General features: G+C 39.1%; 1 long non-coding RNA gene across 2 annotated transcripts in view; it reads left to right on the plus strand.

Moving 5' to 3' along the window:
* The window catches only part of LOC129031950 (uncharacterized), a 408,612-nt gene extending 386,948 nt beyond the window's left edge, over positions 1-21,664 (plus strand). Inside the window, exons 4-8 of one of the 2 annotated variants that reach the window (XR_010122887.1) lie at positions 2,120-2,235; positions 13,111-13,192; positions 13,410-14,395; positions 18,489-18,608; positions 20,630-21,664. This is a non-coding gene — a long non-coding RNA (uncharacterized LOC129031950). Of the gene's footprint in view, positions 1-2,119; positions 2,236-13,110; positions 14,396-18,488; positions 18,609-20,629 lie in introns of both variants that reach the window. The other variant, XR_010122888.1, reaches the window with a different exon arrangement.
* The last annotated feature ends 361 nt before the right edge of the window (positions 21,665-22,025 follow it).

The raw sequence follows: 22,025 nt of genomic DNA on the forward strand, positions 1-22,025 counted from the left end.
AATATAAATTAACTGGCCATGGTGGCACATGCTTGTAGTCCCAGCTACTTGGGAGGCTGAGGTGGAAGGATCACTTGAGTCCAGGAGGTAGAGGCTGCAGTGAGCTGTGATCAGGCTGCTGCACTCAGCCTGGGCAACAGAGTAAAACCCTGTCTCAAAAATAATAATAATAAAGTCAAAAAGCAAAGAAAAAATTATATTAAAAATCAATCTACCATTTTGGGGAAAGAGGTGGTTGAATTTGTTACTTTTATTATCTATTTTAAATATTTTGTTTAATTTTATTCGAAGGTTTTCATATCTTTTCTTTTTCGTATATATGCTACATCACCTTCTTCCTTACCTCTCCGCAGATCTGTCCTTTGTAAAACACTGTGCTCATCATTTTTTAGATATTAAAGCATATTTCACATTTTTCTTTGTTCTACATTGCTGAAGTCTGACCTCCCTTCACTTGACTCTCTTCATGGCACTTTGCTTTATTGTTTTTTTCCTTACTTTTTAAAAAATTCTCTTGTTTGTGGTTTATCTTCCAGTGAGACCTATCTGTTTACTTTTTATTCTCAGTCTTTAAGACCCTTATTTCTTCACTCTTCTGATGTTTTTCATGTCCTGGAACATATTTGTTTGGCCAAACCTGTTCATATAACATCTTTAATTCTCTTCAAGGTTCTGTAGCAACATGATCTCTTTAACCTTAGCACTTCTTCTTCATAGATGAGAAACTGAGGCACAGCTAGGTCAGACAATGTTTCTAAAATCATACAGTGGAGTACTGAAAGAGTGAGAATTGCTTTTTGATTTCCAAGAGAAATTATTAACCAGCAGAAACCCCACTATATGGGCATCACCTGGGAACTGGTTAGATATTCATAATCTCAGGTCCTGCCCCAAGCCTACCAAATCAGCATCTGCATTTTATCAAGATCCCACATGATTCAAAGACACATTAACATTTGAGCAGTCCTGAACTAGACCTCTCTGTTTTGGAGGACTGCTCTCTGAAAGAAACTGCATAACAATGGTAAATTTCCTTTGCATTTATGAGGTTTCTCCTGAGTCCTAGCTGCCCTGATTGAAAATGAGAAGACAGACAGAAACCTAGGTCTTGGTTTCAGTGTCTGTCTGATCTCTTTTCTGCTATTTAGATTTCAGTTAAGTTGGACTTGCAGAGAATTTCAAGTAGCAAATGATGAAGCAAGTGGAGCACTCTTTTCTAGGCAATTAGTTTTCTCTGTGCTTATTTATTTGTGGTTCGCTGATTCAATTTAGAATCCTCAAATTTCTGGGTGACTATAGGGGCATCATAGCTTTAACACGGCATTTAGTTGACATCTGTTTCTTTGACTATATTGTCTACAATTTCCCGAGCACAGAGTAAAATATATCCAAGTGCTTCATGGGATATTTCAATATCCACAATGATTTTCATTATTTTCGCCAAACTGTAATAAAAGAGACATTATCTCCTTCATTCTCTTGACTGGATTTTAAATTTAGAGAAGGGGAACAGTATATGCATTTGACTGCCAGAGGTGTAAAGTAAAATCTATTTCATATCAGAATTAACACAAATCACTGGCATAGAAAACAGTTGTGAATATTTTCTCATGAGGAGAAAGTATTGTCAGATGTAACCACTATCGTATCAGTTCATGTAGAAGGTGGACATCTCAGTTTAGGATTTCACAGGACAAGAGTGGAGTAATCATGAAAAATGGGTGGAAAAGCAATTTCCAGCTGGAAAAGAAGAAAGAAAACAAATGTGGATCTTGAGGGATTTAAAAAAAACAACAACACACTTTTGAATATTTTTGACTTTTTAAAAATTTTTCATTTCCAAATAACCTTTTGATTTGAAAGACTATCAAGAAGGCATTGTAATTTGAGGCTGAATCCTGCAAATTCATGCATATCTCAGAGGTTTGAGATGGAATTTACTTATGTTCCTGAATATCTGTACCCACTGAGAGCTGTCTGTCCAAAGTTTACATGTGTTCAAGAGGATATGTGGCAATCCAGAAATATTCTGCAGACAGGAAGCCTCTGTTCAACATCATGATTTGAACCCAGAATCACTGTTCCTTTTTCTTTTCTTTTTTTTTTCTTTTTGAGACAGTCTTTCTCTGTTGCCAAGGCTGGAGTGTAATGGCGCGATCTTGGCTCACTGCAACCTCTGCCTCCCAGGTTCAAGTGATTCTCCTGCCTCAGCTTGCTGAGTAGCTGGGACTACAGGTGAGTGCCACCACAACGGGCTAATTTTCATATTCTTAGTAGAGATGGGGTTTCACCATGTTGGCCAGGCTGGTCTTGAACTCCTGACCTCAAGTGATCTGCCTGCCTTGGCTTCTGAAAGTACTGGGATTACAGGCATGAACTGCCACACCTTGCCTCACTGTTGCATTTTTAGTTTTATATATGTATATGTGTGTGTGTGTATACATGTGTGTGTGTGTGTGTGTGTGTGTGTGTGTGTGTGTGTGTGTGTATAAATATTTTTTTTTTTAGTAGAGATGGGGTTTCACCATGTTGGCCAGGCTGGTCTCGAACTCCCAACATCAGGTGATCCACCCACCTCATCCTCCCAAAGTGCTGGGATTACGGGTGTGAACCACCACACCTGGCCACTGTTGCTTTTGCTAGACACTGTGGCAGGCCTCTGCAGCCTGATTTCCAGAAGCCCATCTCAAAATTAGGATAATTGGTAACATTATAACCTCTTTCACCTACAATTCACCAAACTCACTGCTTCTGTTTTTAATATAGTAGCAAGTCTGAATGGGACTAAAAAGCCTTTAGACAAAGGTTACAGGTAAAAAGCTCTCATCTTCAGAAATGTGCAGAAAAGACATCCAAACACCTGAAATAAAATACATCTTCTCCTTATTCACACACAGTGTTAACCCCCTTCACAAACTCATTGCAGATTAGAAAGCAGATGAGAAAAATAATGCAGCAACATCATGCCTGGCAGAATGGGAACAAGAAATGACAGTTGATGTGATTTTCCACCGCCATCCCTCATGGACTCATTACCCATATGTCTACAACGAGGAACATAATAGTGACTCCAAAATGGCTTTAGATTCTGGCCATGAGCTGGGCTGGCAGCTGTCTTCATACACATTCCCACTTTTGTGACCTTCTGGAGGGAGACCTACTTCTACTCTCTCCATGTTTTCATCCCACTACTGAAGATTTATTGCCTGGATCTGTTAAAATTCCTTACCAGTTATCCACTATGATAACCTCACAATTGCAGAAAGTTATGCAACTTCTGGAAAGCGAGATAAAAATGCATCTTTCTTCCTCTTCACCATGCTGATGCATTTATCTTCCCTTCAATTTTGAAATTCCTAAACTGTAGGAGATAGCATGTTCTTTGATGTTTGTGCTGATGCTGCTGTTAGCCCTGTCTTTGTTGTTCAGGAGGTGCAAATTGATGTGATTTGAGAGAAAAATTGGAAATTCCCTGGCTTCCACGCTAAATGTATGTACAACTTCTCATTTGAAATAGCGGGTTGTCTTAGTACCCAAAGTGAAATTTCTGTTGAAAATCTAAATTGAAAATTCTCAGTGATTCCCAGCAGAGTGCCAATTATGAGCCTTCTATAGTTTACACTTGAGATAACCTAGAATATGTTTGTTTTGTTATTCTAATTTCCTTCCTTCTTAGAATTACCTGCTACTGACTCTTGAAAATTAGGAACATACCATAACATGTGCTTAGAATTGTAGCTACATTGCAAAGCAGTTCCAGTGCACTTTTAAGGCATCTCAGGCAAAACACATTATAGAAGCCTTCAAGTTTGTATCTTCCATGTATTATTTTTCCATGCACCTTTGATATTTATTCCTTGAAAGAGAAGTAATGGAAAATGATAAGCTTCTTAAATAGGATTGATTCATTGGCATTAAGCATAGGATGTGGCTCTTGGCTATGTCTGTGAAAAGTTTGTGTGAAGAGTGGCCTGTGTCCCTCCCACCTGCTCTGCCATTGCTTGAAGTGCTGTTTCCATCAGCATCTCAAGGTCCTGGATTTCTGTGAGATAAATGTGTCATGCTTACTGAGCTCTAATGTGGTGGAGATGTTTAAAGGCTGAATTCAGGTGAGAGTCGTAGAGTACACACATAGATGTTGTCCGTGCTGTGCCACAGTTAGTATTGGTGGTTTCTTTCATTCATTCATTCAACAAATACTGAGTGCCCATTATACAATCCTTTTTCTACCCTTGAAATACAGCACTGAACAAGAAAACTGCCCCTGCCCTTAGAAGGCTTACTTCCTAGTAGGGGAGTCAGAGAGTAAGCAAATAGATGTAGTGATGGGTGCTATGTGGAAAAACAAAAGCAGGTGAGGAGAAGAGGATGGAGGCTGTCTTAGTATGGTCAGGGAAATCCTATTTGAAGAGTTGATATTTGAGCAGAGATCGGAATAAAAATTGCAAATGAGTGATAATGGACAAGAGATGTAGGTCTGGAAGAACATTCTAGTCATAGGAAGAAACAAGTATAAAAACCCTGGAGGCAGGACTGAATTAGATAGAGCAGACAGCCTATCTGTTCTACAATAGACAGAAATATGACAATGACAGCCACATGTGGAATTACATTTTTAAATTAATCACACTAAAGAAGTGAAAATAAAATAAGATTCAAAAGTAAGAAACAAAGTAAAATTTAATTATATGGTTTTAACTTAAACATGTAATCAGTATAAAAATTATGTATGTAATAGTTTATTTTTATACTTTTCTTCAAAATCAGGTATGTTATACTTAAAGCACATCTCAATTTGGAAGCTAAATTTTGTTTTTGTTTTTTTTTTTGAGATGGAGTCTTGCTCTGTGGCCCAGGCTGGAGTGCAGTGGTGTGATCTCTGCTCACTGCAAGCTCTGCCTCCCGGGTTCACACCATTCTCCTGCCTCAGCCTCCTGAGTGGCTGGGACTACAGGTGCCCGCCACCATGCCCGGCTAATTTTTGTGTTTTTAGTAGAGATGGGGTTTCACCTTGTTAGCCAGGATGGTCTTGATCTCCTGACCTCGTGATCCACCCGCCTCGGCCTCCCAAAGTGCCGGGATTACAGGCGTAAGCCACCGCGCCCAGCCGGAAACTAAATTTTTATAAAAATAATTGATCATGAAATGTATCATTGATAAGATAGATTCATATATCTATGTCATCTGACCATATTTAAGAGTTTTCTGATAATTAAGTAAGTACTGGTTTTTAAATTTTTCTTTTTTCTTTTTTGTTTTTTGACAGGGTCTTGCTCTGTCGCCCAAGCTAGAGTGTAGTGGCGCGATCTCAGTTCAGTGCAAACTCTGCCTCCCAGATTCAAGCGATTCTCCTGCCTCAGCGTCCTGAGTAGCTGGGATTACAGGTGCCCGCCACTACACCCAGCTAATTTTTGTATTTTTAGTAAAGACAGGGTTTCACCATGTTGGCCAGGCTGGTCTCGAACTCCTGACCTCAGGCGATGCACCCACCTTGGCCTCCCAAAGTGCTGGGATAACAAGCATGAACCACAATGCCTGGCCATTTTTAAATTTAAATTTTTAAACATAAATTGAATAAAATAGGAAATTTGGCCCTTCATTCTCACTACCCAGATTTCAAGTGCTCAGTAAGCACATGTGGCAGTGGCTGCTGCATTGGACATAATGAGGCCAGATTGTCTGGAAAAGAAGAAAGCTGTTGGAGAGCTAGACTGGAACCAGATGACAGAGGACTCTGGAAGCCATGGGAAAATGTTTGGATTTCATTTGGCTTGTAATAGAACGCCACTGAAGTTGAGTGGATGGGTGAGTGGCATGCTTTGATTTGTGCTTTAGAGAGATCTTCATCTGGCTTTGGTAGGGGAGAGAATGGAAGGGTAGAGACCTGACAGGAGACTGTTAGGTAGTTAAGTGAGAGATGAAGGTGCTGGTTTAAAACAGTTGTGCTGCAAGTGTGAGACACTGTTGGTTTCAGGGTATATCCGGAAGGTGGAGTTGATAGTACTTGCTGCTTTATCGTCTGCAGGACAGGCAGCAAAGAGGAATCAACGGAGACTTCTAGGATTTTGAACTGACCAACTAGATAAACAATGGTACCACAGTTGATATGGAAATGACCAAGGTGTAGACGGTTTTGGTGAAGAAAATGGGATTTGGGCAAATTAAGTTTTGTCTATTAGACTTCCAAGTAGATAGCTGAGTTTGGAATTCAGGGGAAAGCCAAAGGCTGGAGACTAAATGTGGCAGTTAGAATATAGATGGTATCTAATGTCATCTGAATGAGGTAGTCGAGGCACTGAGGGTACCTTGAGGAAAGAAGTCTGAAAGGTGAGTTTCAGGGCAATCTGAAATCTAAATGTTGGGAAGATGAGATGAAACCAGAAAGTGACATTAAGATAGAGTGGCTAGGCTGGGTGCGGTGGCTCGTGCCTTTAATCCTAGAACTTTGGGAGGCCAAGGCAGGCAGATCACAAGGTCAGGAGTTCGAGACCAGCCTGGCCAATATGGTGAAACCATGTCTCTACTAAAAATACAAAAACTAGCTGGGCATGGTGGCGGGTGCCTGTAGTCCCAGCTACTCAGGAGGCTAAGGTAGGAGAATCACTTGAACCCAGGAGGCAGAGGTTGCAGCGAGCCGAGATTGCGCCACTGCACTCCAGCCTGGGTGACAGAGTGAGACTCAGTCTAAAATAAAATAAAATAAGAGTGGCTAGCGAGGTAGGAGGGAAATCAAGACAAAGCTAAGTTTATCAGTTTTGGCGAGTAAAAGTTTGTGTACTCAAGAGAGAAAGAGAAGAGAGGGTTTTTGATTTTTGTTTGTTTTTGTATTTTTTTTGAGAGGGAGGTTTGCTCTGGCACCCAGGCTGGAGTGCAATGGCACAATTTTGGCTTACTGCAACCTCCACCTTCCAGGCTCAAATGAGTCGCCTGCCTCAGCATCCCGAGTAGCTGGGATTACAGGTGCCCACCACCACGCCTGGCTAAATTTTTGTATTTTTAGTAGAGATGGGGTTTCACCATATTGATCAGGCTGGTCTTGAACTCCTGACCTCAAGCGATCTGCCCACCTCAGCCTCCCAAAGAGCTAGAATTACAGGCACGAGCCACTGTGCCCGGCTGAGAAGAGAGTCTTATAAAGGAAATGTGATGGTGTGATCAGGGTATAGGGAAAAGCTCGAGGAAACAGTTCAGTTATTCAAGGGGTAAAAATGGAGTTACCAAGGCTAAGTCTAAAGGGATGAGAGGATGAGAGAGAGAGAGAGAGAGAGCGAGAGAGAGCAAGAGAGAACTGTGGGGAGAGGTCACCTAAGAGAAAATATGCTCTTGGTTTAAAGAAGCCAATCCATAGCAATGCTGCAGGGAGTGAGCAAGGAATTGGTAATTCATCCTCCCTTTTCTTTCATCTTGCAATCTTTGGCCATTTGCTAAATTCAACCAGAAGGCAGAAGGCAAGAGAGCCTGTTGACTTGGTGTGTGCCAGTCAGTCTCCCAGGGCACAGTGCAAGATGGAGAAGGGTGAGTAGTGGATCTAGAAGGGCAAATATCTGGTGGATATTCAGCTTACCAAGTGAACAAAGCCATTAACAGGATAATAACTGAGAATTATATGGAGCAGAATCCACCCCCAGATTTTTTTGCTTATATCTTTATTGAGGTGATTAGCAAGAGACAAGAGATCCCAACTACTAGAGAATCTGTAATCATTGTCTACATATGTTAATTTATTTCTCTCTTCTGTCTTTTCTACTTCTTCATCTACATAATTCCTCTTAGCTTTTCATATTCCTATCACTCTCCTAACTACTTCTCTTTTTTCTTTTTTCTTGACTTTCTTCTCTCATTCCCTTTCTTTTTTCTCCCCTCTCACACACTTCTGTCCATTCTAGTCTTTTTCCCTATTCGTTTGTTGAAGTTGATCCATGGAAAGTACCTAAAACAGCTTAGAAACAAAATAATGTATAAATGTCATTCACATCAGCTTAGCCTATGAGAAAAAGAATCAGTATTTAAAAATTAAATGTGGTTTGAGAGTAGCCCTAACATATGTGTATTTTAGAACAGTAATTGTTCCCCTCCTAGAAGAGTGGATGACTTATTTGAGCAAGAATAATTTGAGGCTGGAGTAATCTACATTTTTTAGGTTATAGAAAGGATATTCTATGGCAGTGAGCAAGCATTAGAGTCACCTGAAGGACTTATGAAAATATAAGTTGTGGAATCCTACCCCCAGCATTTCTGATTCAGTAGATATGCGGTGAGGACCAAGAATTTGTATTTCTAGCAAGTTTCTAGGTGCTGGTGCTGTTGCTAGTCTGGAAAGAACCACTGATATATTGAGATAGGAAATTACAGTCGATCCTTAAATGGGATTGGGAGTGGGAAGAGTAAACACAGGGCAAACAACTAGATACCTTAAGAGGGAAAACAATGGGTGGTACTTTGGTGATAAATTTGATGACATTCAGAGGCACAGAGGTGTGGGGTGAAAAGCATCACCCAGATACTGCGGATTCCAGTAGAGTGGATATATCCCAAACAACTAACATCTCAGGAGAGATCAGTGCACTCAGGTAAACATATTTTGAATACCTATTACTTGCTTGTATTTTCCACTGCCTACTAGACATCTCTATTTGAATACTTCACAAGCACGTTAAACTCAATCTGTCCAGAAGTCTTATTATCACATCTCCTTCATCCCCAATCCTCTCCCATCTATATTCGCTATCTGCATCAGTGACCCCACTAACAAAGTCACCATGCCAATAATCTGAGAGTCTTTGCCAGCTCCAATATTCCTTTTGTCTTCCTGTATAACTTACAAACCGATTTTTTGTTTCTCTGCTCTCCTAATAAATGAACTATCTTAGGCCAAACTCTTAACACTTCTCAGATAGAAATAGACTCCCGCATCTAATTTATTCCTGCATGAATTTGTCAACTGTGCTTTCAGGAATGTTATGTTTTTTGTATTTTTCTGAAATACAGATCTCATCTTTTTACCTCTTTCTAATCCTCTCCTGTGTGGCTTCACATGGTGGACACAGCCTCCTGATAGGGCACCTACCTAGCCTCCTTTTCCGTTTCTTCTTGCCTCCTCCCTAAACTTATTTTCTAACAATAACAAGTGATCTGTGTTTCCCTAAGCACTCCATAATTCACAGGCCTGTGTGATTGGTTTGGACTATCTTCTGCACTCTTGTTTCCTTTCTTATCTTCTTTCCCTTTCAAGCCCTATTAAGTCCAGTTCCTTGAGGAAATCTGTCTTATGCAAAAGCAACATTCCTCTTATGTGTTCCTTCTGGTCCTTAGGCAAACTTTTATTTTAGCCCTTAGCGTAATGGTGGTTATTACTGGTTTATGTGTCTGCAATAACTTTATAGGAAGTCTGTTGCTTGAAGGGTGAAGCAGGTGTCTCTTAATCTTTGTATCTTGAGGGTCTGAAAACTTGGTATTGCATGAGTTGTAGAATTATTTCAGGACACTCAGCAAACTAGTTCTAGATTTGGGTTAAAGTAAGAATGAACTGGAAACTAAGAGGAAAAAAATGTTGAGGCAATCTGATCTTGTATGAACTGTGCCAAGCTCAACAGATGGTCAAAATCTGTGTAGAAAGGACCCTGACTGAGGCTAACCCATCCAGAAAACTTCCTGTGTGAAGGATGCTCTTTAACCACTCTCATTCCACTCTGTTCAACTTCCACCCTTTTGTGTAGCGTCATAGTATATATTCTTCACTTGAACTAGATAAGTCTGCCATCTGTCTTCTTCACATCATTAATGATGTTCTTCACTTCTTTTAAACATCGTTTTTCCAAGGTCTATAATAAACAGTTGACCTATATCACCTTATTTAACCCTTCCAACAACCAAGCCATTACACAAGAGGCAGCAAAACCCTCCAATTAATAGCATGGACTCAAGCCAGCTTGCCATGTTCTTGGGAAGGTTATTTAACATCCTCGGGTTTTAGTTTTGGCATCTTTAAAATGGGGCTATAGTGCTTGCCTTATAAGATTGATATCAGTATTGCTGAGTCAATATTTATAACATATTTAAGACTGCCTAAAATATACCATGGGCTATGTAAGGGGTTATTAAATGGATTGTACAATTTTCTCTCCTGAATTTCTCCAGCTTCTCCATATTCCTTTCATCAAACCAAGTGTCTCCCCTCACAGTTCCTCTCATCAGTAATGCATTTTCAAAGGTCATGCAGCTTATCTGAAAATATGAGACTGAATATCAAAGGGACTGGGATCTGTTTCAGGGTCCGCTGCTGGTGCCTATGTCATCTTGGGCCCAATCATTGACCTTTTTGTCCTCAGATCGCTCATAATGTGTCGATAATACCATCACATTTGGAAGACTTCTGGGAAGGTCTAATGAGGTTGCATATGCATAAATATATATAATGGTAAGCTATAAGAGGGTGGAGCAATGTTAGATGAAACGCAGTAGCAGCAGTAATGATAAACATAGCTGCTGTACTTGGCCCAGTCTTCAGATTACTCTGGTAACCTCATTTGGTGGGAGGCCCATACTTACTACTACTGTCTGACACTAGGCTAAGATGTCCCTAGGGCTACATCTAACATTCCTTCCTTTACCAAATATAAAGAAGTATAGACAATGAAGGTATGGAATCTATTTAAGGTCTGGAATTCTTCAATCATCTCCCTTTCATGATTAAAACACAGTCAAGTATTACATGACACACAAACTAGTAAGACCACATGTTACACGGCAGCTTTTGTCTGCGTACACTTGACTCCTGGGAGCTTAGTAACTACATTGCCTCCCTTTTCTCTTTGCCATCACACCCATACCTAACTACTGCTTTTTTCTGTTGCTTAAAATGGCATCTCAGGACTGTAAATGATCCAAAGTTTTGTCTTCTAGGAATTGCTTTTTGCTAATCCCAGCTTTGCACGAAGAAATCATGAAAACAATTGGGTTCTTTGTAATCTCACCCAATGAATGCTCAATATTTATTTAAAAAATACTTCTTCCTATGATTTTGACAATTCATCAATAGTCCTATAATCCAAGTCATCTGAAATTTGAAAATTGTTATCTTGACAAATTGAAAATTTTCTTTTGAAAACAAGAAGTGGAATTTACTGTCATTTGTCAAGTGAGGATTTTCCTTTGACTTTAAAGATCACTCTAAGTATTTTTGCAACACTATGCAATTTGTGGTGAATCTTTCCATTTAAATAATATTGCAGTAAAAAGAGAAATGTCAGAGTCCAGAAGGAGAATGGCAGAGTATTACTCAAGACAATGTGCTATGGACTAACAGGTTTTGATTGTGAACACATCTAAGAGTGAGTTTCCAAAATGCCTGGTATCCATTTTGATGTTTATGATATACTTACAAATAAATCACAGTTGAGTTCATAGACTCAAATTATTTAGTGTAAAGAAATGAACATAGCAATATGTTTTCTGTGCCTTTCCAATTAGAGTTTAGATCAATTTATCTTTGTGACGATATTGCCTGGTTGAATTTTTAAAAATATATTATGACATGTTCTTGGAGTCAACTAGCTGGAACACAAGGTTTCTGAGACTCAACATGCATTATTTATCCATTTATACTAATAAACCTTCATATCCCACATGTCCCCTGCTCAGATTTGAATGGGACCTCAAATGTACAACCTGTTTTAAATTTATGACACAATAATTGCTTATGACAAAGAAAAATGAATTTTAAAAAATGCGTCTGTTTCCCCCAGAGGAAGACAAATGATACATCTTTTTTTTCTTTAAAGAAATGACATTCCTCTTTCTTTTTTAGAAGAAAAATTATTTATTAAAAAAATTTAAAGATGATAAAACATTAAAAAAGAAAGAGAAAATGATTTGAAGATGCAAGATGGGATTGAGTTGTAATATAAAAGTTTCTGGTCTTTTACTCCTGAGAGGCAGGACCAATTGATTTATAATCACAATTTTGAGCTTGCTTTCCCCCTCCTCCTCTTCCTCTCCTTCCTCCTTCCTGCCTCTCCCTGTTGGGAAGGGAGTGTAGACACGAGGTGACATGTCTCTTTTGATTTACCACACTGTGTCTTCATTATGAGAGTTGGCGATCAGGCAGTAGTGTTTTCTAACTTCAAAGGCTTCAGCAGCCTGCGCAGCATGCAGGGGAACTGAGGTGCCAGGATACGGAGTAACAACAATATGGTATCGTCATATTTTAGGAGTGTCAGCTTATTCTGTATTTGTGGCACATCAAAGTGAAATGAGGACACAAGGAAGCCTTTCCTCTTTGTTATTCTCTTCTTCAGTGGCAATAATGTCTTCCAACTCAATGCCCAGGCCAGAGTCCTAAAAAAATAGTTCTTTTGAATTTAATGTTTCTCATGCTTAAAGAAATTTTGGGTGAAAAAAAGCTACCAATAATAAACTGGAACAGAAAAGCTGCATGCTTATTGAGAAACTTATTTAGAGAATCCAAGAGCCTATTTGGGGTAATGTGAGTATTGCTAGGTATCAGTGAGGAATAACAAGGTAATGGTAATAATATTATAGCAGCTAATATTTATTGAGTGTTTACAAATTACCAGACATTGTTTTAATCATTCATATAGATATTGGAACTGTGGCTCAGAGAGCTTAAATAACTCAACTAATACACATTGTGGTGTGGAGCTTGGACTCTAACCCGTTGGACTCAGAGCCCACTCACATGAATGTCAATTATTTAGCAGAGTATCATCGTATTAGGAGTTAGGTTTTCAATTCAGTACTTGGGGCATGGGGCAAACATCAAAAATAGTCAAAAGATACTGTTAACTTGGTTATAAAATACAGCATACATTTTATTTCTGGGTGCATGGATACAACTGCCAACAAATGCTTTTAAAAATATTTAATAAATAAAAGAACACCATAGCAAAATGAAACTTTAGATTCCTTTAAGGTACAAAAAGGAGCAAGCATACGTAGCTGCATTTTCTTATATAATATTGATATGTAATGTGACTTCAGTGAAATATAAAAGTGAGGGTACTGGAGGTTGGTTTCTTTATTTGAAAAGAAGCTACATAGATATAGGTTACAATCATTGAATCACGTGGATTTATGCCCTGTTTTCCCAAGGAATGACCTTTACACAAGAGTCCAAACAAGGGTGTCACCTGGGGAAGTAAAAGCTGCCTGTGACTCAGAGGAAGAGCTTCAGGTAATACAAACACTGTCATCTGTGCTTTACCCCTCCTCCTAAATGCCTGATTTAGCCCTCACAGTGACTGTGTGCTTGGAAATATTTCCATTATTTTTAGAGTGGGTGGACCTTCAAGGATGTTAAGTAACTTGTCCAAAGTCACAGGGTCAGTCACTGTTTTAAGAGTTTGCTAGGAAATCCTTGGAAACCTCTGCTTCTGCTGTCCTTTTGTCAGGTGGTAATCATTCCTTCATCTGTGAAAAAAATATGAGCTTGATAAAATTGCTACCAGGAGAGCATGTGCCACCAAGATTGGCTTTGATTCTCCAGGGATACCCTGTATGTATCAATAAGAGGAGGAGATAAAGGCCGGGCGTGTTCAACAAAAATGTTTCTATTTTGCTCTATGTCATGATAAATTACGCTTGCTGGCTGCATCGAATATTTCTGTTGAAGAAGAAAGAACACCCCACTCTCAGCATCCAAATTGAGAAAAGGATAGCTGTTCTTAGATGTCATCACTGCCAATCTGCCCTGAAATAAAAGAGAGTCCATTTCCGCTGTGTTCCAAGGAAGCAGTGAGCCCTAGAACGTGGCAGGTCTCTCTTTCTGCCCCTCCTCATCGAGGGAAAGGGAGAACTACTGAAACAAAAAGAAGGAAACCTCACAAGCAGAGGGCTGAGAAACCTAGGCAGATAACATCTCCTTATTTCTTAACACTCTCTTAGAAAATTAAAAGGACTTTGTAGAAAATCCTTTTGACTGATGGAGTAGCTCCAAGGAACAGAGAAAGATTAACAAGATGAAAGACCAGGAGCCAGAGGACCCAGACACTTCGAGGGCAACATCTTCCTTTTGTTGGAAATAATTAAGTGGTTCCTCTTATCAGGTCATGAGTGAGGTATTGAACACTCTAGCAGTAATCTGCACAGACCTCCATTCTTCCAGACCTCCCTGCCAACAATTCCGTAAGCACTCAGTTCCAATAAAATCCTTTATCTGTTTAAAATGCCTAGAAAAATTTCTATTTTCCTGACCGGCTTTGAATGATACAAACAGAAAATGTGGTGCCGGGTCCTGCAACCATCATCTTGCAGACAATCCTTTCACAATATTCCAACATGCTGAGGATTCCGAGACAGAAAGACAACAGATTCTCAGACGATGTCATTGAGCCACTGCCCCAGATCCCGACAGCATCGCGTTTTCACTGCTTTTTAGGTAAAGGAAAATAAAATATACTTGGGTCAGTCAAATTAGTTTAGTTGTAGCCAGAGCATTCCTATTTTTTACCCAAGCTTCTCATCTGAAAAATGGGGCTACAGCAAGGTTTAGCATATATTTAATGGGATATATGCAGGGTGCTTGGCATCAAGTAACCACTTAATGTTGGTGATTAATGCTGAATCATTTTACTAGTCCTTAAGTTCAAAATAAGATGTGTCTTTTCCTCTCAATGAAATTTCCGTAAAGGAGAATTATGCCAATAGAATATGCTTTTCTGAATTCAAGCCTGGACATCCAGTTAAATAAGTTAATGCCAGGTGATAATATTTTCGGTTGACTCCTTTCTATTGCATTTATAAATAGAATTAGTGGATGTGTTACATAGAGATTCATGTGTAAAGTGTGAACTGTATGTTAAAAATATAAGAGATTGAGCTTGGGATAGCCCTGTGTGATGTAAAGGAAAATAAACTTTAATGTTATGGGTATAACTTTCTCTCCTAATGTTCTATAATTATTTCTCATTCTATAATAACTTACTTTAAATAGGGTGACCATTTATAAATGCTCTGCTGGAGACAAAAAAAAAAGGAAAATGTTGATTATATCTCATCAGCAGAGGATAACTGGGAGGTCATTATATTGCTTACTGTTTTCTGAAACCAAGACTGTAATCAGTGCTTCGGTTGGGAAAATCTGTTTTTCTCACCCAGTGGTTTTACCTACTTAGTGTCTTTAATATGGAAAGGTATTTGGCTTGTTCAACTTCTCTAGCTGTGTTCATAAATCAAGATAATCATTATCAGCAGAACAAACAAGAGAAAAATATTATGATAAAATGTGAGATGTGAAATAACAATTTTAAAGGCACAATGCTAATGAAAAACAGAAAATCATTATTTTTTTTTCTGAAGTGATTTATTTGCTCATGCAGTATCTTTCCAAATTTGTTTCACTTGCAGGATACTTAAAGGCTACAAAGATGTATTAATATTGTGGCCCTGAACTCCTGTAGTTGCCTATATTTTCAAATCAAACTTCTCCTTCTTTGAGGTCTATGAAAATTATCAAAATAAAATTGTATTCAGTGGCATCACTGGGACTTCATAATTATCTTTGCATTTTTGCTGTAATCTGTAATTTCTTCAAAAAGTTGAGGCTTTACAAACATGATTTAAATATCGGCTTATGGCAATATAAAATGCATTCAAGTGGCTCTCTTTTTGATTCTTACCACCTTGAACAGTATTCTGGTCTCGGTGGACTGACACCAAATTGACAAACCACAGCAAAATTGCTCATACACTGAGCCTGGGAGATAAAAATGGCTGAGTGACAGGTGGGACTAATCAGTTCCTAGGTAAAAATCAAGATTGGATTTGATGAGGGGATTTCTTGATCCATGGTGGATTCAATCCTCTTTTCAATATACTGAAAAGCCATTTTTGCCAAGTTTGATTTTCATTATTCCCAACCCTAGCTCTGTCAGTTTTCTTCAAGGGGACGTCTTAACCCTGGCTTTCCCTAATTCTACAGCTAACCAAATAGCCTGAGGGGAAGATTCAGAGTTAACAAAAGGGTGGGGAGAAAATTAAATGCCTGGTCTCCTGTGAAATCTATTTTAGAGAACTGCTATTAGTTATGCCAGGAGTTAGTTGCAAAAAAAAAAAAAAAAAAAAAGCCGTACACTGAGGTGGCACCAAGACCATTATTACACTTACCTCTTCTCCTTATCACCAACAATGACAAAGAGAAGTGATTATTTTAACATTCAAATTAATTTTCTCATAGCAGAAATCATTATGTCTCTGCACAGATAACATTTTCTTTATTCCTTAGATCAGATATTTTCAACAAAAGGGTATTTCCTAGTCACCGGATGAGCATTTCGTGAATAACACAATGAATCTTTTCTCTGCTTCTTTAACATGCATTTTGAAAAAAAAGTATCTTCCCCAAGAATTTTCGTGCCTCTCTCCTCATCTCTCCTCAGTGTGAACCTTGGAGGCTTTTACCTGGTTGCTCTGAACAGCTACAGTGGTAGCTGAGGTCCAGAGAGCTTTGTTGGTGATGTGCACCGAGGTGGGTGGGCAAGGCGAAGGAAGGTGCATCTTGTTGTCACCTTCACCAGCATGAAGGGTGTGGACTGTGGCCTCAGTGACTCCAGGACAGTGTGAGCATTTGAAGATAACGTCTTGGCGTCACTGACACAAAGTCCAGGAGTTTGGGGCTGTGAGGGACTTAATCCACCTGTGCTCATGAGATTAATTTACTTTAAAGAAATGAAATGAAAAATTGTGTTTTTGAATCAGCTAGTACTAAAATGCTTATGATAAAAATAGCCATCCCCTGCCCCAGCCTAGTGTTGCCTCCTCAGTAGCAACCTCCTTCAATTCTTCTAGCTGTGTCCTCGATGATTTACCTTCATATTTTAAATAACATGCTTACATTCCTATTTCATTCCTTCAACAAATATTTAATGAGGCTCAGCTCTAGGTGCAGGCTCCCAGCAGTGAATCAAATTGTCAAGTCACTGTCCCCATGGAGCTGACATCCTCATTGTGGGAGGAGCACAGTGAGCAAAATATATAATATGTGGTAATGCTACAGTGAAGAGCAAAACAGGCAAGAGGGACAGGGAATGTTGGAGTGAGGTGGACAATTTTCAGCACGGTAAGGAAGGGAGGTTAAAAGAAGAATGTAATGTTTGAATTTGAAAAAGATACTAGAAAATGGAGAGAGTGACTTGTAAACATATCTGTATTAGTGTTCTCTAGAGGGACAGGACTAATAGAATAGATGTATATATGAAAGGGAGTTGATTAAGGAGTATTGACTCATACGATCACAAGGTGAAGTTCCCGCAATAGGCCAACTACAAGCTGAGGAGCAAGGAAGCCAGTCCAAGTCCCAAAATCTCAAACGTAGGGAAGCCAATAGTACAGCCTTCAGTCTGTGGCCGAAGGCCCAAGAGCCATGGCAAACCACTGGTGTAGGTCCAAGAGTCCAAAAGCTGAAGAACTTGGAGTCTGATGTTTGAGGGCAGGAAGCATCCAGCACAGGAGAAAGATGGAGGCCAGAAGACTTAGTCAGTCTAGTCTTTCCACGTTCTTCTGCCTGCTTTATTCTAGCCTCAGTGACAGCTGATTAGATTGTGCCCACCCAGAATGAGGGTGGGTCTGCCTCTCCCAGTCCACTGACTCAAATGGTAATTTCCTTTGGCAACACCCTCACAGAAACACCCAGGAAGAACACTTTGCATCCTTCAATCCAATCAAGTTGACACTCAATATTAACCATCACAATATCTAAGGGTGAAGACTGCAGGTAGAGAAAACGCAAAATGCAATGTCCTTATGTGTAGGATATGTTGCATGAAGAACAGCCAGGAGGATCACAGGCTGGGGTAGAGTGAGCAGGGGTGCCTAGATGACAATGTGGCCAGACAGGACACATGAGGTATACACAGGGACAGATTGTATAAGACCTTGCACCTGTCAAGGCCTCAAGCTTTCACTCTGAGTGAGCCTTTGAGGGTTTCAAGTAGGGAAGAGACAAGATCCTAAGATAGGACTTAGATTTAGAAAGAACCTCTCTGCTTCCTGGAATCAGAACAGGTGGGACGAGGGGCAGGATTGAAAGAACCAGGAAGGATGCTTCTGTAGCCCAGCCAAGAGTTAATGTTTGCTCTGATCAAGGAAAGGGTGGAAAATGGGGGGACTTAGAACATATTTTGAAGGTAGAAGCTGGAAGGAGTAGCTGATAGATTGAATGTAAGTACCTTAGCAGGAAGGAAGACAGGGGTGACTCCAAGCTTCTTGGCCTGAGGAACTGGAAGAATGGGATTTCCACTAACAAAGGCAAGTAAGAGTTTAGGAAAAGCAAGTTTGAGAGAGACGCGAGAGTTGGGCATACTAGTTAATTTTGAAATGTCTCTTGGAAAGGGTGACTCACAGCTTGGTTGGCCTAGGAAAGTCTTAGTTTACTTTGTTGTCATGAAAAATTATCAATATTGTATTGATTATCAGTATCTTCCTTTCACCGTGAACACTACCCCTGTTCAGATGCTATGTTCACTTTGCTGCAGGCACCTGACTGAGGAGGTCAAAGAGACACAAGAGTGTGGAGTTCATGAAGTGGTTGTGCTGGGTACAGAGCCTGGAATGAGGAAAAACCAGCAAAGGAGACACAATGAATAGATAATGATGTAGGTGGAAAGCCGGCTAAGAAAGAGGCATGGCAAACTGTGCAGAGGTTACATTGGGCCAAATAAGATGAAACTGGTATTGACCACTGGATTTGGCTCTGTGGAAGGCAATTGTGGCCTTAGTTCCTGGAGAGGAATGGAAATGAAGGCCTGATTAGAAAGCTGCTCCCTTTTTTGGACATTGATTTCCCACTATGGTGGAGGAAGATTGGAGACTTGTATCTCCCTCAACTCTTCATTATACTTCCTCTCCAATCTCTTCTCCACTCTTGTTATATCACATTCTCTTTTGCTTAAATCCATCATGTTTGCTTTCTTCATTTTGGATGCTATAAATAATGTTCTGCTAACCTAAGTCATAACCTAGAAAGATACCATTTTTTTTCTTAATTAACCCTCTTAATTTTTTTCTTAGAGTTAAAAATGACTTTTTAATTTTTTTGCCTTATTTTCTGTGTACTTTTAGACCTTCAGCATCTCTATCATATGCCCATCAACAAAATGTTTAAAATGCTTAAACATATCATTCTCATTTCCCACTGGAGATTTTACTCTGAGAGTTTATGTCAGTTTTGTTCAGTTTGGAGAGGGAGAGGAAATAGATGCATATTTGCCATGTTTAGCAGCTCATTGACCTTTGATCTGAAACCTGTTCACAAAAAGAAAGAAGGTAAAGAGACGTCCTATTTTATCTACATTTTTGAATCAGATAAAAAATACATTTTGAGTTTCTAATCAAGTTATGCCTCTACATCTTAGATGATTCAATCTTTCCCTTGAGAAAAAAACAAACACATAAGCCAGATCAATATCTTTAAAGCCAATCTTAAAATGCATTGAATGAAAAAGAAAGTACTACTTTACATTTTTTTGTCTTGAAAACATTCCATATTTCATGAAACTTGATCAGTTATTTTAAGAGAAGCTAGTTCCCCTGAATGTCAAGAGGCAGGCCTTTCTCTGCCTTGTTAACAGTGCTTTGTTCTGCTTTTGACTTCCTTTATGGCAGTGGGTTAGGTTGAGAGTAGTTTTCTATGAGGAGCTGCTGATCTCCCACCAGAAGCAGAGTCAAGTGTTGTGAAGCACATGTTGCAGCATTTTTGCTCTCAGATGATGGAACTGCCTGTCTCCCAACAGAGCTGGCAGGGCCTCTGGTGAGTCAGAGCAGAGCTTCAGGGGCCATTCAGAGCACAGAGGTTAAACACAAAGCTGGAGCCAGTCTGCCTGGATCTCAATCCCAGCTCCTCCCCTCACCATCTTTCAACTTTTGGTGCTCTTGGATAGAATACCTAACCCTTGGGCATTGATCACCTCTTTTACAAAATGGGTTTATATATAATGATAGTGCCTGCTGCCTCATAAGAGTTGTGTAATGATTGAATAAAACATGTAAAACAGCTGAAAGAGTGTGCGACATGATGAAGATTTAGTACACGTTAGCTACTATTATTATTTTACTCCATTTTGTATTTTTTTAATTTTTGAAATTTTACTAATTGTTTATTATATGGATGGCCTCTTTGACAATCAGCTTTAACCCTCCATCCAGATAAAATCATGCTGATGAGTTTAGTATATGTCCTTTTAGATTTTAAAATAATTATATATAGTTGATCCTCTGTATCTATGGATTCTACATGGCTAACTGCAGAACCTGAGCATTCACAATTTTGGTATCCACAGAGGGTCCTGGAACCAATTCCCTATGGATACACTATATATAATACATATGGTATATAAGAATACATATAGTATATAAGAATATATATCATACCTATGTATATATTTAGATAATATGTCCAAAACAAAAGCTGAATTTTAGCCATTTGACTTATTCCTAAGGTACTGGGAAAAAATTAATTTTTTGGGATATTAATACACTTTTCCCTTAGAATATTCCTAAATATTCTTGAAAGATTTCCAACTAATATGCACAAAAATCCCTTTTTTATGGTTTACACGTGTGTATTTACATGCAGGCTACCTCATTTTATTGAGCTTTGTTTTATTGCTCTTCACAGATACTGCATTTTTTACAGATCGAAGGTTTGTACCAACCGTTCCTTGAGCAAGTCTATCAGCATCATTTTTCCAACAGCATGAGCTCACTTTGTGTCTCTCTGTCAAATTATGGTAATTCTCACATTATTTTTATTATTATTATACTATTCATTATTATTATACTATTTTTAATATTATACTTTAATATTAAACTTTTCATTATTATTATACTATTTTTAATTATTATTGTCATGGTGATCTGTGATTAGTGATCTTTGATGCTACTATTGTAATTGTTTTGGAGTACCCCAAACTGTGCCCATATAAGATGATGAACCTAATTGATAAATGTATGTGTTCTGACTGCTCTACTGAACCCTACACCCCGTCTCTCCCTTTTCTTCAGCCTCCCTACCCCCTGAGACACAAGGATATTGAAGTTAGGCCAGTTAGTAACCCTACAGAGGTCTCTAAGTGTTCAAGTAAAAGGGAGAGTCACATATGTCTCACTTTAAATCAAAAGCTAGAAATGATTAAGCCTAGTGAGGAAGGAATGGCCGAAATCCCAGACAAGCTGAAGGCTGGACCTCTTGTGCCAGTTAGCCAAGTTATAAATGCAAAGGAAAAGTTCTTGAAGGAAAGTAAATGTGCTACTATAGTGAACACATGAATGATAGGAAAGCAAAGCAGCCTTGATGCTGTTATGGAAAATGTTTTATTTAGTGGCCTCGACAGATGATCAAAACAGCCACAACCTTTTCTTAAGTCAAAGCCTAATCCAGAGCAAAGCACTAACTCTATTAAATTCTACAAAGGAGGGAGGTGAGGAAGCTGCAGAAGAAAAGTTTGAAGCTAGCAGAGGTTGGTTTATGAAGTTTAAAGAAACGAGCTGACTCCGTAACATAAAAGTGCAAGGAGAAGCAGCAAGTGCTAAGAAGCTGCAGCAAGCTGTCCAGATGTAAGTAAAATAATTGATGAAGGTGGCTACACTAAACAAATATTTTCCATGTAGACAGCCTTATACTGGAAGATGATGTCATCTAGGACTTTCATAGCTGGTGAGGAGAAATCAATGCCTGGCTTCAAAGAGTCAAAGGACAGGCTGACTGTCTTGTTAGGGACTAGTGCAGCTGATGCTTTCAATGCTGCTTTTTGAAGCAGATGTTCATTCACCATTCTAAAAATCCTAGAGCTCTTCAGAATTATGTTAAATCTGCTCTACCTGTGCTCAATAAATGGAGCCACAAAGTCTGGATGACAGCATATCTTTTTACAGCATGTTTTACTGAATATTTTGAGTCCACCATTGAGATCTACTGCTCAGGACAAAATATTACTTTCAAAATATTACTGCTCATTAACAATGCACCTAGTCACCCAAGAGCTGTGATGGAGATGTACAAGGAGATTAATGTG

This window comes from Pongo pygmaeus, chromosome 11 (genome assembly GCF_028885625.2).
Source record: "Pongo pygmaeus isolate AG05252 chromosome 11, NHGRI_mPonPyg2-v2.0_pri, whole genome shotgun sequence".
Classification (NCBI taxonomy): Eukaryota; Metazoa; Chordata; class Mammalia; order Primates; family Hominidae; genus Pongo; species Pongo pygmaeus.